This window comes from Typopeltis vanoorti, chromosome 14 (assembly GCF_054136105.1).
Source record: "Typopeltis vanoorti isolate ZY-2024b chromosome 14, IOZ_Tvanoo_1.0, whole genome shotgun sequence".
Taxonomy (NCBI): Eukaryota; Metazoa; Arthropoda; class Arachnida; order Uropygi; family Thelyphonidae; genus Typopeltis; species Typopeltis vanoorti.
The window spans coordinates 110,189,892-110,205,666 of NC_143562.1; positions in this window are offsets into that span (position 1 = coordinate 110,189,892).

Sequence of the window (15,775 nt, forward strand, 5' to 3'; positions counted from 1 at the left end):
CTTCAATTTCTTGTATGATGTTTTTTTGTATCTAATTGTTCTCTTATTTCTGTGTTTTTCTTTTTATCTAACCTAGTGAGTCACAGGAGAGGTCTTAGAAACTTCATCTGAGCTGCTACCAGTCTTTGTTTCTTCGTTTTAGAACCAAAGTTTCATTTCCAAATTTGAGATATGGTTTAGAGGTCATATTATGTAATCTTAATTGAGTTTCTTTGGTCATTTGTTTTCCAAATTTTTTTTAATTATGCCATTCATTCTATTGTAAATTTGTAGTCTGGCTTCCAATTGTGAATCAGTATTGTATTGCGAGATTATATTTCCCAAGTATTTGAATTCTGTAACTTGTTCTATTATTTTATTTTTAAGCATAATTTTGAATTTTTGAATGGTGTGTCCACACATTGCCATAGTTTTTGTTTCAGAGATTTTCATTTAATTTTTTTTTTTTTGCTATTGCATTTAAATGGTTAGTTGCAATTTGGAGTTTATCTTCTGAATTTGAAATCAGTACCTCATCATCTTCATAAAATATTGTATTTAGCTGTATATTATTTGTTAGTTTAATTCCATATTTGACAGTTGTTTTCCATGTTTTTAGGATTCTGTTTATATAAATGTTGAATAGGATTGGGAATAAGCCACAACCTTATCTTACTCCTTTATTTATTTATTTATTTATAGTTATAGGTTCTGATAATGTTCCATCTGCAAATTTGATGTAAATTTTTGTTTCTCTGTATAGACTTTTTATTGCATTGAGGAGGTTTATTTATTTATATCGTGAACTATAATGAAGAACTGGATATACTGAATAATCTAGCTTTGGATAAGTAAATACCAAATTCTATTAATTAGCGGAATATTCAGTTTTGAGCTAATTCCTTGCCGAAACGTATTTAAATGTATTTAATGAAAGGATAATAAATTTCTATTACTATTAATTTCTAGGCAGCAGATATACTTCGTCGCCCTGTCTGAAAAGCGCATCCTGCTTATTAGAGACCGAAATTGTTTTGAAAACAAAACAGACAAACAACAACAAAAAAAAAAAACTGTGTATATCCATGTTTCGTCCCTAAAGATGGTTTCCAGGTTAATCTGCCTTAGCCTCCCTAAGTATATCAATATAGTGGGGGTGCTAAGGATCCGTTTGTTTAAATATCCGGAATGAAATTTTTATAATCTTTCATGAAAATATTTTGATATAATCTTTTTATAATCTTTCACGTAAAAAGTGGCAATATTTGAAACTTTTTTGGACTTAAAAAAATTTTGTTTGAAAGTACTCAATATAAAGAGCCTTGCATATTCATCTTATTAGAGCTATTGATTAGGGCTAAGATTTCACTAACCTGAAAATTGTTTTCAACTGATGAATTCCATCTTGCTCAATTAGAGCCAAAAAAGTTCGAAGCAGCTGTCAGGCCAGTGAAATCTCACTTTAACTGTAATCAATAGCTCTAATAAAAGACGAAATATACGAACTCTTGAGAGAGTTCGTCATCTTTTACTAGCATGTCAAAGTTGTATTATCAGAGAGTTCTCGGTTACTTACTTTCTTAACTTTGTTTCAAAGACCAACATTATTTTGCTGCCTGGATGTAAAACAATAAAGAATATTCATAATTTCTTTTACAAATTGTTGGTGACAAATGTTATGCTCTTTTCTTCTATTTGAAGTTATTCATATGTCCGAGAACTTCGGACAAACTGCTGCCAAGTTTTTGTACCGATAAATAGCTGGAGATAAAATTAAAGTGAGGCGCCATCTACCCATGGGAGACAGAACCCGGCAAAAAAGGTAATGACACTGTCATAATTCTTGTGACTGAAAGCGTGCTTTTCTTTAAGTGTTACACTTTCTTATTAGTTAAGCGTGAACTACCGAAGGTATACACATGAATGACGTTGGATCAAATGAATCTTTTGATTCCGATAATGATTCTGATTTTTGCCTAGTATCAACTACAAGTAGGGTTTCTGTTTTCAGTGCTAATGCTGAAATGTCTGAATTAATTGAGAGTAAGCCTGGAAGTGACACAGAAGTTGTAAAGAAGAACAAAGAAAAAAACTGTAAGAAACTTATTTGTAAAGAAGCCAATGAACGCGAAATATTGCAAAGAGGACTGCATGACGTGTTGTAATAATCTGAAATGCCAAAGATAAGAAGATTCTTAATATCCTGATGAAATCATGATAGATGAATAATATATTATGCTCCTATATTTTCATATTACATTCAATTAAGCAATAAATATCGATTTTTAGGAAAACTGTAATAAAATTTACATAAAACTTACATAATTACATAAAAATTACATAAAACTGTTCTTTTTTATGTAAATTTATATACAGATATAAAGTGATTAATGCAAAATTCGACACAAAAACGAGACAGCTCCATAAGTTTTTGTTGTTTTGTGCAATTGGTAAATAATGTCTAAATAAACACAATTTATGTGTTTTTAAACCAAATTACAATATGCGATTAAAAATTCATACAAAATAAAAATTTTGTTCAGGAATTAGTTTTTTTTAACTTCTTATGAAAAAAGGTATAAAATGGACGGCCTCCTTTTTTGCACCGATTCTTCAATTGTTTTTTCAGTTAGGTTTTAATAAATAAAAGGACTCTTTCTTTTTAAAACTAGAAGGGAAATAACAGGAGTTGAAAAAGTGTCCGTTAATTGAGCGTGATTTCTGATCAGCTTGTATCATTTGTGGAGGAAAGCCAGAGTATCTCCGAGAGAAAACGTCATTCAAGACCAGCTAACTTATCTACTATTCAATGAAAAAAATCCAGATTTTTGACATTGAATCTTCTGCAATAGACATACAAAAATAAGATGATGATATAAAAGGATACAATTATATTCTTAAAAGTTATTAAAATGCTTATTAGTTTAATGAGTTGTCCAAATATTGCTGGTTGCGTTTTTTTAACTTTGCGTAATGGATTATTTTTAGTTTTCCATTAAACAGCGATTCACGTATCATCTGCTTTTGTATATAAAACCAAAAGTAAGTTTTGAAATTGAGCTCTCATTTTGCTTACCAGACTAATAAAAACATGTAAAACTCAATTCTATTTTTGTAATGTTTATACACAAATCACTGCACAGAAGGAAACTGGAAATAATTCCACAAAATCCAAATAAAACTAACGAATAATTAGCGCAACTCGTTAAGCCAAGAAGCATTTCAATCTTTAAAAAATATATCTGCATCCTTTATATCGGTTTATTTTTGTATGCCTATTCTAGAAAGTTCAATAAAAAAAAATATTAAAAAAAAATTTTTTAAATCAAAGAAGACGCAATCCAAAGAAGAAACATTCCTTCTGTGTTGTAGCTCTGACAAAAATAACAATAAAAACTTTGATCTTATCATGTTAATGAATGGAAATGGCCTTTGCTCTACAGGCAAACATAAATTACAGCCATCGCTCAAAATTAAAAGCTCTCATTACTCTTATGGTATTTCTTCAGCGACGTAACGCCTGCTTGTTTCGAGCGCCCTCGTGTAACAGTTGAATGAAACTTGTCTCCTAGTGATGAGTAAGGTGGGATAGTATGAGTACAAGGCAATGGCTGACGAACAGGGGAGGGGAAGGTAGGGGAAAGTAGCGAGAGAGAGACGCTGGCTGCCGCCGCGTCTAGGGTGTGTCTGGCCGGAGCACCGAGATCGATCGATCGAGCAGTGAAGGCAGGCAGCGCCTGCATGGAAAATATATATTTAGATACGGAACTTAAAAGAGAATTGCGGAAAAGGCAACGGTAATGCCGGTAGTATAATCGCGACTTTAAAAGCTCGAGGATTGCCGAGCTCTCAAAGTTCGGTGGCTTCGTAAATTTTCGTGTAAGTGGTTTTTGAGAGAATGTAAACGTTCTTCTTATACGACCAATGCAATGGATGCTGACATATTAAATACTTCGAGAGTCAGTGTTAGATGGCTACTTCTGAGGTCGCATCGTATTAAGAAATATGAACAGTAAATACGCAAACCTTCCACTTGAATTCAGTGAATAAAAAAGCAGTAGCGTACTGAGGTTTTTTTTTTTTTTTTTTGCATTTGAATCTCGACTATATATCGAACAAATTACAATGGAGACCCTTATGAATTATTAAACTCCCATTCAGTGCAGATGTCTGGACAATTTACAAAGCAAAGAAAAAATGATAGCCACATATGTTGTGCAATTGTCTGCAAAAAATGAAACATAAAAGCAATTTATGTGATTCTCAACTATGTAAATATTATTATAACGAAAGCACATATAAATTATGACCAGGAAAGGTAATTATGCTTTACACATATCAATATCATCAAAAGATGAAGTTGTACATACTGCATAATAATAAGGCACTTCTCTTCAATTATTTTTACTGTTTCATAGTGGTGATGGTAATTACACAGTATTTTTATCAAGACTTTGAAGGCCAGTTAGCTGGTCACATATGGAGGTTGCGATTTCTTCCCAGAAGCTTGAATCTTTTATCCCGCAACCAGACAAACCAGCCTAGAAAGCAGCCTAAATATGTAACCTTGTACGTAATTTACGTACAAGATTATATATTTAGGCATAAGACTAATCAACCACTTATTCTAAAATTATGGTTTCGAAAAGGTGGGTAGGTCATGGGCCTTAAGAGCCTCTAAGTACTGACGATTATTATTATTAGCTCTTAATTAAAACGAACAAGATTTAATTACTTCAAAGACTGGTCATAACTTGAATTCTGGTTCTTGAATATTTTCATCCCCCCCCCCTAAAATGCTGAACCAAACACAATGTTGAGGAAGAGGTTGTTGAATAGTATTCAGCATCTTACATTGCCATCGAAACGATCTACGCTTAACACCCAAAATCCCTTAGGATCAGTGATTCATTTGAAGGAAACCACTAAGCAGGTGCTAAATAATTGGCAGAGAGGTACTCTTAAAATTTATTGCCTCTGTAGCTTGAAATTTATATCTTATATCTTGAATTATAGTTCGGGGTACTTTTGTTAGTTTTAGATAATTTTATTTCTACAATATTGATCCAAACACAAGGTTTAAGAAGAAGTTAAATAGAATTCGAAATATTTTATTGCCATCGTAAATTAAACGTTCTCCTGTGCCTTTCAGAACACCCAAAAGCTGTTATGATCAGCTACTCATCGGATGAAGGCATATAAGCAGGTGCTAAGCAATTGATCGATATTTTGAAATCGAGCCTCCGTAACTCAGTTCGAATTCTGTCTGTGACATGATGAACCTCTATCATGTCTTTTCAATCAAGTGGTGAGTTATCCGGTCTCATACGGTGATGCAGAGTTTTTTTCTCCCGGAAACTCGATTTTCTCTCAGAATAGGCAAACTGGTCCCGTGAACATTCAGATCTACAGGCATAAATACTTGTCCTTAGGGGGATGCAGTAGAGGAGTGACGAGTCTTCTCCTTCTTCCTAACATGGAATTTAGGCCAAGTGGCCTGTTCTGGATTCATGCTATCTCTTTCTTGGTCTTAGGATTCTTATTTTTCCACTTATTTTGTATTTATATACTATTTTTGGTAGTCTGCTGTTGTCCATTCGATTTAAATGTTCTAGCCATTTTTGTTCGTACTGTCTTATGTAGTAATTAATTGGATTTATTTTCAGCGATTGTAAGATTTCTTCATTTGTTTTGTGGTCCCACTTGGTATATCAAGCTGTTTTTCTGAGGAACTTCATTTCTGCTGTTTGAATTCGTTTTTCATCTTTCCTTTTCATGGTCCATGTTTCGCTTCCGTATAGTTGAGTTGGTTTTGACAAGGCGTTATATAGTCTGATTCTAGTGTGTTTTTGTACTATGGATGGTTTAAATATATTATTTATTATGTCATTTACTTGGACAAAGTTTGATATTTTGGTATCTAATGTCTTTTTCTTCTTCATATGATAGATTACATTCCAAGTATCTGTAAGAGTTTACTTGTTCTAATATTTTATTATCTATCACTATTTTACTTCTTATTGGGTTTTCTCCTTTGAATGCAATTATTTTTGTTTTTTCTTTAGATATTGTCATATTATATTGCTTTGAGATATCATTTAATGATTTTAATGATCTTTGGAAGTCATCTTCTGATGTAGCTAATACTATTTGATCATCTCTCATCTCTGCAAATAGTAGTGTATCTATCTTCATTTGCGGGGTCATTTGTATAACAAATGGGTTATGCTGTTTCCAGATTGTTAATATTTCATTTATATATATATTGAAAAGCAGAGATGAGAGTACATCCTTGCTGTACTCCTCTTGATATATCTTTCCATTCTGAGATGTGTTCTAATTTAACTGATATTTTATTTCCTGTATATATTTCTTGAATAGATTGTAAAAGTTGGCTTGGTATGTTTCAATCGGTTAATATTTTAAACAATTTTTGTCTACTAATTTTGTCAAAGGCTTTTTCATAATCAATGAAGGCCATGTGTGTTTCTTTTTGAAATTCTCTTCTCTTTTCTATTAATAATTTTAAAGTAAAAATTGGATCTATGCAGGATCGGCCTTTTCGGAAACCATTTTGTTCTTCTAGTAATTCTCTTTTCTATTAAAGAGAAACTAAGCAGCATTGTAGAAGACATTCTACAATGCTGCTTAGTTTCTCTTTTAATATTCCTGCATGTATTTTATATCCTGTATTCAGCAGGCTAATTCCCCTATAATTATTGCAATTGTCTTTATTTCCTTTTTTATAGATTGGGATAACCAGTGCTTTTTTCCAAAAGTTAGGGGTTTTTCCGGACATCCAAACCATATTAAAAATTTTCAGAAGTCTTTCATTAAATTTTTCATCTTCATTTTTTTGTATAGTTCTATATTTAAATTGTCTTATCCTGGTGTTTTCCTATTTTTCATCTTCTTTATTATATTTTTCAGTTCTAACATTGTGATATTTTCTATTAGATCATTCTTTGTTTTATAAAATTTTATTTCATTGTTCTCATCTGTCCAGAGATTTTGGAAATAGGTCACCCATTTTTCTAAATCTATTGTTTGTATTTTTATATTTTCTTTTATTTCTTTATTCGTGTATTTTATTGTGACGAGTCGGCTGCATTAATTCTGACCCCTAACAGCGGATTCCTAAGGGACGGATGAGTTGAAGAGGATCTTTTGAAATGTATTTCTCTATTTATATATTATTGTTCCAGACGGAAATCGTCTTTACTCTTCTACTATTCATCATCGTTTTCTTTTCCTCCCGTTAGGCAAACGATATTTCTTCCATTTTAGCAGATTTGTGCATCTACGCCATTAAATGTCCATTATATATATATTCTAATCTCATTGTATCATCTTATCTGTTATCTTCGTCAGAAATTTCATCTCATGTCCTATCCAGCGACATTTATTTGCCCCTCTTAGTTTTGTAAAATCTATTACCTTTCTTTGTTTCCTTATTCACTTGTTATTATTTTTTATCTATGTTATTCCCAGAATGGATCTTTTCACGCTTCACTTGTGTTTTCTATGCTTCCAACTTTTCACTACTGTATTTGGTCATTGATGGGAGATCCTTGAGGACCTCTTCATAGTATTATTTAACCATATTTTAGAAATCAAAGTTCTGAATGAATTACTATGAAAATATCAAATCATTGAAACACAAAAGGGAATTTGTTTTTACTTGCTTCTATATTATGTGAATTTTATGCATTTTGCAGGACATTTTTAAGGCGAAAATATCATTCGCTTAAAAAGATGAGTTCGAATGGTGTCTCTGAGGTGAGAGTAACATCCATGATATGATTTTAATTGCTTACAGTCATAGCAGCATCGGAGTTTACATATTTCTGAACACCCGTAATCAGATTCATTGTCTAATAAAAGCGTAACTATAATCAACTGTCAAAATTTGAGATGTACATCATCTAAACATATTTCATTTGTTTAATGATTAAATCCTTCTTTCAACTTTAATTCCTAACGTCGGTTATGAAAAAGTAGTAGTATTATATATGCATTGCTTGAAAAGATCTCAACGGACACCCCCATGGCCAAGGTGCATCGTGTCATGTAACACATTTACAGTCGGTATAAATTGGAGTAACATGATTCTCCCAAGTTAATGCAACTGTGTCCGGGTGAAATGACTACGAGAAGGGAACTGACAAAGTTTGAAAGAGGCGTTGTGATAGGATTCCATATTGCAAGCCTATCTGTTCGGCTAGTTGTTGACAAATTGGGCCATCCCAGGTCAACATTCAGTGATAATACCATACCGAGATGGAAACGTAGGAATTCAACTATAGGTGCTAACCGCAATGGACGACTCACCAAACGTGACTGTAGGGTACTACAAAAATACGTAAAAACCTCAATTCGTCGGACAACAGGTTAAATGTGGCATTCCAGGCATCGACTGGAACGCGAATCTACATAAAAACATTCAGAACCGAGGCTTACAACTCAACTTGAGTTTCCGTGGTAGGCCCTACATTTTCCCAACCGACGTGCAGCGTTGTCTTCAGGTGCAATGAGCGTGTACATTGGGACATGGAAGCTTGGATTGCTGTGTTATGAAACGAAGAATCAAGTTACACCCTCTACCTTGCAGAAGAAAGGATGGTGGATGCCCGGTGAACGCCTGTTATTAGAGCGGGTAATCCAACCTATAAAATTCGGGGATGGCGGTGTGATGGTTTTTTCTAGTTATGCCTCGGACTTCTGTTTGTGGTGCCAAGAACATTGAGCTCCGAGAAGTATTCGAACATTCTGAACAATGCATGCTTTCTAAGTGGCGTTTCTATTGAACTGGCCATTGTCTCTTTCAGCAAGACAATGCACCGTGTCATAAAGCTGCTGCTGTAGCTGATTGCAAGAATACATTGTATTATAAGTAGTAATTATTATTAAAACACTGAATAAGGATTACAAATGAAAATATAATACAACAGATGCAGCAAGTATTTAGAAAAATACAAGTGATAATAACAGATTAGTCTTCTGCAGCTTCACCCACTTAAGTGGGGTCATTGTAGATGATGAGTCTCCTCCACATCCTCCTGTCTTGGGTTGTCACCACATCCAAGTTCTTCATCCTCAACTCCTCTTCTACCAGCTCCTTCCATTCCTTCTTCGGCCGTCCATGCTTCCTCCTTCCTTGCACATCCATCTGCATGACCCTTCTGCCCACATATTCGTCCTCACTCCTCATCACATGACCAAACCATCTCAACCTTGTCTCCTGTATCGTAACTTTCACTGTTCCCCTCACATAGTCATTTCTCAGACGATCCTTTCTAGGTACACCGCACATACACCTAAGCATTCTCATCTCGGCTACTTCCATCCTATTGATGTTATTTTCCCTCAGGGTCACAGTTTCTATAGCATACGTCATAGCTGGTCTCACTACTGTCCTATAGATTTTGCCTTTCAGATTGATCGGCGCCCTCTCGCATAACACTCCAGCCATCTTCCTCCAGCCCGCTTGTATCCTGCATCCTACTTCATTCTCAGCCCCTTCATCTTCTTCTACTGTTGAACCTAAGCATCTAAAGTCCCTCACCTTCCTGATGACATTTCCTTCCAGCTCCAGATCTGTCTCCTGGCCGCCGCCCACTGTGCAACACATATACTCTGTCTTACTTCTACTCAGTCTCACACCTCTCTCTTCCAGTACTTTTCTCCATCTTTCCAGTTTAGTTCCCGCTTCTTCTCTTGAATCTTCACACAGCAGGATGTCATCTGCATACAACATTGTCCAAGGCGCATCTTCTCTCACCTCCTCCGTCACCACCTCCATCACAATGTTAAACAGAAACGGACTTAATGCTGACCCTTGATGCAAGCCAACTGTTACTTGAAAACTTTCTGTCTGTCCCAGACAGGTCCGAACACTTGTCTTCACATTTCTGTACATCTCCAGCACCAACCTGACATATTTCTCCGGAATCTTCTTCTCCCTTAGACACCTCCAGACTTCTTGCCTTGACACTCTATCGTATGCTTTCTCCAGATCAATAAATGCCAGATGTTGCTCCCGTTGTTTCTCTCGTAACTTTTCCATCATCTGCCGTAACCTAAAGATAGCATCTGTTGTTGATCTACCAGGCATGAAGCCAAATTGTTCCTTTGCAATCTCCACCTCCTTCCTCAATCTTCCATCAAGAACCCTTTCTAGATTAGTAAAAAGTAACATATATATATATATATATATATATATATCAAGGGCAGTAGCCATATTGGTTACTATCAAAATGCAATGTAGGCGATACAGTCATTAAAAATTAAATGACTATATCTATGAGGGCACGCGATTACATACTGAAAATAACTCAGACATAATATATAACATTTGGAGTAATTTTCTATAATATGCGTTTAAAATAAGTCAACATCATTTAGTCCCATGAGTTATATAATAAATATAAGTTATAATAAAACAATGTTATTCGAAGGTATTAGTAATGGCTGTGGCTCTGATTATTATATTCTGTATTCGAATCAAAGGAAGCAGATTGTTGTAGCAATCTCCATCCCAACAGACGATACCATATTGCAGTGAAGAATTTACGCATGAATGGCATCTTAAAAATGCCGAATTGACAAATTTTTAACATAAAGTATTCTGTTAATTACGAACCTCAACTTGTTTGTTAAAAGTGTGATATGGGAGTTCCGTTTCACTCTGCTGTCAATATGAAGACCCAAATACTTTATTGAATTTGTTTCTTTGATTAAACTACGGTTGCAATTTTAAGTAGCAGTACAATTTGTTTCATGCCGTGTTATAGTTATATCCTTATCTAACTTAAGGTGAAATATATGTATTTAGATTTATCAGTTTTTTTTTAAACAGCAGACTACCAAAAATATTATACAGATACAAAATAAGTGGAAAAAGAAAAATCAGAAGACCAAGAAAGAGATGGCATGAGACCGGAACAGGCCACATGGCCTAAATTCCATGTTAGGAAGAAGAAGAAGAAGATTTATCAGTTTTAATTTTAAGGTCATTATTGCAACCTAAATCCTTTAATATACACGTTTCAGTGTATATTAAAGCAGTATCGACAGCAAAAGATATCACTTTACCAAAACAAATTTGTACTTAAACAGATCATTTACATATATTAAAAATAGGATAGGTCCTAGCACCGACCCTTGCTGGACTCCGTATTTTATTATTTTTGTTGCACTATGGAAGGTTCCATATCTGATATATTGTTTTCTGTTTAAAGTAAGGTTTGAATCAATCATTTGTAATGCACGCCTCTAATGCCATATTTAGACATATTCAAAAGGAGTAAGTCATGATGCACATAGGCGAACTTAGACATATCAAGAAAAAGGGCTGCTATACATTCCTTTATTCATACTACCATAAATTGTTTTAAGAAACTCCAATACCGCTTTTTCTATTAAGTCCGGATCTGAAACCGTACTGATTAGATGGGGAAAAGGTTATAGAATTAGGTAGTTATTTAATCATTTTTATTAAGATTTCAATAACCTTTGAGACTTCATATAATATTGATATTCGTCGGTAATTTCTAATTTCATTTTTGTTATCTCCTTTAGATAACGGAAGAACTGAAGTAACCTTTAAGCGTTCTATAAATTCCCCGTGTTCAAAAGATTTATTTATAATATGTGCAAAGAAGTTTACCGTATAGTTAATTATAATATCTAGCTTGTGAACATTTATATTATCATATCCCATTTTTTCCTATTTTTAAATCCGATCACTTCATTTACTGCTTATAGACACATTGAACGCGTGCTTTATAGACATGATGAATGTCACCACACTTGACTGTCCTCCACAGACTCTGATCTCCGTATTGAACATCTTTGGGATGAACTGCAGTGACGTCCACAAACAGTCCAGGACCTCGTTACAGGAAGAATGGTCCAAAATTGTCTTCGATTGCTATCGTACACTTGTTGAAAATATATCCCGTAGGATTGCTGCAGTCATCGCTACGGAAGGAGGTCATATATTTTATTAAGGTGGGTGCCATGGCTGTTTGTTCCTCACACTATGGTGCAGTATATTAGAAAAAAATTATCATTGAGAAAGTCAACTTATATGTTAATAAAATATAAAAATAGAATATTCTCTTACTCAAGATAAAGAACAAAGAGCACACATCCGCTTCTCTCTCTCTCTTTCATCAAAAAATCACGTCCATTAAAACGGAGAGAGAAGAAAGAGAGCATTCAAATTTTCTCATAAAAGTAAATATTTGTCAGTAGAATTGTACAAATAGGTAAGTACGTAAAGCTTTCGTTCTCCCATAAAATTACGGTAATTTACATTCAATATTATCTTATAGCTACATAGTATTCGTAGTTAACTGGCGTACACTATTTTATCATTAAAAGTGAACCTTCCAGTGAAAACCCCTCGTAAAAACGTTCTTGTTGTTACCGATTGTAATTTATCATTTCATGGCGCATCCAAACCTGAAATTCATTCTTAGAACGAATCATTCATAATAGCAATAGACTATGTCATGCCATCAGCACTGCAATAAAAAATGGAGACAAAATCTATCTTTCTCATTCTTAAGTTTTTTACAACAGTCATGAGAAAAAAAAGCGAAATCGAGTTCTCCCCTAAAGTGGGATAGCTGAAAGAAGAAGAAAAAGGATAGTATTTCTGACTCTGATGATAAACGTTAACAATAGATGAAGGCCATATGGTCAGCAGCGTTACTAAAGGTTATTCATTCCACCTCGCAGTCAAGAGTTTAACCGCTACCCTGCGACTATACAATCTCACACTTAATAGAAAGAACAAACGTATTTGTTTTGTTTCCAAAATACAGTTGCCGTTGTAATAGACGCTGATAACAAAAGATGTTAGCTTACTTTACACCTTTCCTGGAAGTAAATAATAAACGTAAATGACCAGTTCTGGTGAAAAGAGTAATATCCTTTGCGATTTAGAATAAAATGCAACAAAATTGTTCACAGATGTTTGCATATGTTTCATTAGTTCGCATTTCAATAGCAGTGTTAAAAAATTCTAGATATTATTTATCTCAAACTTAGAATGTTCCTTTCAAAGCGAATATAGTTTTCTCTTTATCTATTAAATGTAAAATTAATATAATGTTTGTACATGAAAATTCGTGAATTTCATCTGCAAATTCACAAATTCGTGCGCTATATTGAATTATTTCATATCCACTGGCTTTATCATTCCAGACATTACACCCAAGAATCCGAATTCATACCAGGAGAAACGCCTTCGCACTTCCAAAATCAAGCTTCACAGTTCATGTGACGCACTCAGGCATAAGACATTTAGAGCATCTTTCACAACCACACTTGCCGTCCAGTCGAAAAGGGAGCATCGTGATCATTTCCCCATATCACAGACTTAGAAAGTTCTACAGAACACTCAAGATGTTCGTTATATGTATAGAGACAGAGAGAAGCAAGTTCGTTGGTGTCCTGCTACTTACCCGAACTCTCTGGGCTCCTGTGGTCGGTTCCGCATTGGACTGCAGAGATTGCCGTACCACTTTTCTGACCATCTTTTAGTTACTACTCCTGTCCTGGGTGTATTGGCTGAAGCTTTCTTTCCTTACATATTCGTTGGTCGATAATGTCTACAACTGTCAGCCAAATGCTATGACGTCTTATGATAATATTGGGTTGTTGCAAATGAAATGGCCGTTGAATGACTGTCAGGTCTCTACTGGTTGCTGAAGAAAGCAAGTGCTGAGCTATACGCAAATTTTTTGTAATGTGACAGCGTCACAAGTGGGTGATGCAATTGTAGTATTTGTTTCGTTCAACGAGCATTAAACATTGAATACCATTCAATGTTTAATGGGGGGCGCCGTAGGCGCCAGGGGAGTGGAACCCACTTTCTAGTCTTCAAAATTCGAGTCATCAGAATTCAAGGAGAACCGGCCTACCAGTCCGGAACTCGGGGGGGGGGGGCGCCGTAGGTCCCAAGGAGCGGAGCCCTCTTTTGAAGACTTGACACTCAGGGGCTACCCTGAGTGTCGAATTTTCAAACTTTAAGTCATCAGAATTCAAGGAGAACCGGTCTACCAGTCCGGAAGCCCCCCTAGTACTTTTATATTAATATTAAAACTTTTTGAAGAGTTCTTGAAATAAGAAAAGTAAATATTGTCGTGGACTTTCTTAAACACTTCGATTAGACTGCTTTACACAAGGAGGTAAACCATCTGTACAATGAAACCTATTATGATTTGATTGTACTGGTTCATGTTATACGTTTTGTGGATTGGCTAATACAGGCTTCTGAGTAATGTTGATTCCTGAAACCATTTACTTTCTAACTAAAATTTATCAATGAGAAAAATAGGGAAATGACACCGAATGGATGAACGAAGCCACAAGCACGCATAACAATTATGTGTGTGTCTGTGTACAGTAAATATCCACACACAAATTTACTGCCAGTGTTTTGCGAGAGCTCTTGTTTCAAATGATTTAATGTAACCAATTTTTAAGTTGTTACATGACCAATTTAGCATGTTTATGCTTTCCATGAATTTCTGCAAATACAATTTTTAATAAATGAGCTTTGTGTGGCAGATGATTTTTGTGTAAATGTTGCAAATTTTATTTTACCTTGACTTCATCCTTATGATGATTTCTAGTGCTTAAAACTGAAGATTACTAAAAGTATGTAAAAAAGAGTAAAGTAAGATATTAGGTATTTTTGAAATTATTTCCATTAACAAGGGGGAAACGTGTTGTTGAAGAATCACTAATTAACAGTCCCCAATGTTAACCACATGCGACTGCGGATATCCATACAGTGGTTAGGATAAGTCAAATTTACTCATCAACATTTGTGTCGCAAACGATATCGCAAGAAGAAGATGAACTTAGATATACCTTCTGAACAAACGGAACTGGGAAGCCCTTTCCTCTCCTCCTATTCTGATATAAGATCTTTGATTTTACTATGTTTGCCAAAAACTAAATATCTCCTGTGGTCTTGTCGACCCAAACAAAGGTCTAATGCATCTCAAACTGATTCTTAGAGAATATTAAAAAAAATTGTATTACACATGGAATTTACTGGTAATGTGAGGAAATTATCACATAGCTGATGATTATATCCAAATAATGTACACTGTCTCGAGTACATTAATATACTGAAAAAAAGATTTCTTGCAGTCCATTTCAACAAATCCTGGTTGCAACGACTTTTTCCAGAATTCTCACTAAACAACTTGAAATGTTTTATTTCCTATTACCCTTAGTAACCATCAACAAGCAAATATTTTTAAAGAATAAAAAATATATCTACATGAGATCGTGCAGAAATTCACAGACGAAGAGACATAAATATATATTTACAAATGATAAAAGAACGCTCAATAAATAATAACAATCAGGCAAATACGCATGTATGCCCTTACACAATCTTTTTCTTCCTCCCAACTCCGCCTGCGCTATTTTGCCTCCCGATGGTAATGAATGAAACACATCCATCATTGGCGTAGTCTATGATCTACTCGTATATCAGGTATAACAATTGAGCGTCAATAACTCGCACATCTTCAAGTAGCCTATGTTAACGCACCAATAAGTGTGAAAGTAACCGAGCGTTATGAATTCTTAGATGCATCTTTTATGAATATTCCTGAGTGCGCATGCCTGCTGTCATATTTTACTGTGGGTTTCTGAATATGTATTCAAAGTAGTTATTTAAATAAAAAAAAAAGTAAACTTTGTATTGTTTTGGTAGAAATTATTAGTGAACGGATATTCCAAGCATAATTGTTTCATCGTTCGC